The following is a 2402-nucleotide window of genomic DNA, read 5'->3' on the forward strand; positions in this document are numbered from 1 at the left end:
TCCTGCTGAAAGTAGCCATCAGATGTTGGGTACATTGTGGTCATAAAGGGATGGACATGGTCAGCAACAATACTCAGGTAGGCTGTGGCGTTGCAACGATGCTCAATTGGTACCAAGGGGCCCAAAGAGTGCCCAGAAAAAATTCCCCACACCATGACACCACCACCACCAGCCTGAACCATTGATACAAGGCAGGATGGATCCATGCTTTCATGTTGTTTACGCCAAATTCTGACCCTACCATCCGAATGTCGCAGCAGAAATCGAGACTCATCAGACCAGGCAACGTTTTTCCAATCTTCTACTGTCCAATTTCGATGAGCTTGTGCAAATTGTAGCCTCAGTTTCCTGTTCTTAGCTGAGAGGAGTGGTACCCAGTGTGGTCTTCTGCTGCTGTAGCCCATCTGCCTCAAAGTTCGACGCACTGTGCGTTCAGAGATGCTCTTCTGCCTACCTTGGTTGTAACGGGTGGCAATTTGAGTCACTGTTGCCTTTCTATCAGCTCGAACCAGTCTGCCCATTCTCCTCTGACCTCTGGCATCAACATGGCATTTCCGGCCACAGAACTGCCGCTCACTGGATTTTTTTTCTTTTTCGGACCATTCTCTGTAAACCCTAGAGATGGTTGTGCGTGAAAATCCCAGTAGATCAGCAGTTTCTGAAATTCTCAGACCAGCCCTTCTGGCACCAACAATCATGCCACGTTCAAAGGCACTCAAATCACCTTTCTTCCCCATACTGATGCTCGGTTTGAACTGCAGGAGATTGTCTTGACCATGTCTACATGCCTAAATGCACTGAGTTGCCGCCATGTGATTGGCTGATTAGAAATTAAGTCTTAACACACAGTTGGACAGGTGTACCTAATAAAGTGGCCAGTGAGTGTATATTTCTGTGGCATATCGGAGCATCATGAGTTGTGGTATGTGTTAAAGGGGCGCACTGACACTCTTTTGCCCAGAGCACACGAAAACCTGGAGCCAGCCCTCCCCCCACAACTTTAGCCAAATAACCCCCATTTTTCAATGCGTAACTATTCTTAGGCAGTAAATTAAGGTTGACAAGCTTCAGTTATAAGAATTGATGTTTTTGGCATTGAAATGGGCACTGTAGGTTTACTGTCTTCCACTCCCATTGATTTTCGTGTTTCAGTCAGCCTCCGACTTTTCCCTATTGTCGGCCGATTTCATTCGACTCGACTTTTGCGAAAGTCAGGTTTCATGAAACCCGACTCGACCCGAAAAAAGGCAAAGTCGCTCATCTCTACAAGTCACATCATGATCATGTCAGCCCCACAACCCTCCTCCATCGCATTTAAGTCCTATTTCAGTGTTCTCATCGGGGGAGTATAGGTATGGGTAAAAATATATAATTGTATTAGGCCGTGCAGTGGCACTAGTTCGTATTAAGGCAATCTATAGCTAGTTCTCAGTGGTGCCTGATGACCTCTGATCTGTTTATGTAAGGGGGTAGGGAGGCTAGATCATGCCCCACACTCCTTGCGTACATCCCTGAGACCCTATTATATGTTGTATGTCTGGTATATTTTATATGTCCTATAATATTGCTATGTTGTGTAATGTGTTGTGTATATATATTATTATTATTATTATACATTTTTATTGCGCCATTTATTCCATGGCACTTTGCATGTGAAAAGGGGAAATATAGACAAGTATAATAAACATGAGCAATACAAGACACACACAAGTACAGAAGGAGAGAGGACCCTGCAAGCAAAGGGCTCACAGTCTACAGGGGATGGGTGAGGATACACTAGGGGAGGATAGAGCTGGTCGTGCGGCTGTTCAGTAGACTGAGGGTCACTGCTGGTTATAGGCTTGTCGGAAGAGGTGGGTCTTCAGCCTCTTCTTGAAGGTTTCCATGGTAGGCAAGAATCTGATTTGTTGAGGTAGAGAATTCCAGAGTATGGGGGAAACATGGGAGAAGTCTTGTATGCGGTTTTGGGAAGAAGAGATAAGAGAAGAGTAGAGAAGGAGATCTTGAGAGGATCGAAGGTTTCGTGTGGGTAAGTACCGGGAGACCATGTCATAGTTTTATGTAGGAGACAGGTTGTGGATGGCTTTGTAAATCATAGATAGGGTTTTGGCCTGTGAACTTGGCACACACAAGTGGATTCCAATGCAAAAAGGTGTTTTAATGAAGTGCAGTACATACATTAAGACATTTCGGTCAGTATGACCTTGACGTGTCAGTCAGTATGACCTTCATCAATGTACTGGAAGTCAAAAATAAAAATTACATCATAAGTATAGAACAAAAGTATTTACATAAACTATCTATGGATAGACATTGTCTGGGTACAAAATAATGTATACAGTATACACAATGTCAATGTCATCTGGTATGTAGGCCTTCTATAATCTGGTTTAAACACCATG

Source organism: Dendrobates tinctorius, unplaced genomic scaffold (assembly GCF_039654945.1).
Source record: "Dendrobates tinctorius isolate UK_male_01 unplaced genomic scaffold, ASM3965494v1 ptg000151l, whole genome shotgun sequence".
Lineage (NCBI taxonomy): Eukaryota > Metazoa > Chordata > Amphibia > Anura > Dendrobatidae > Dendrobates > Dendrobates tinctorius.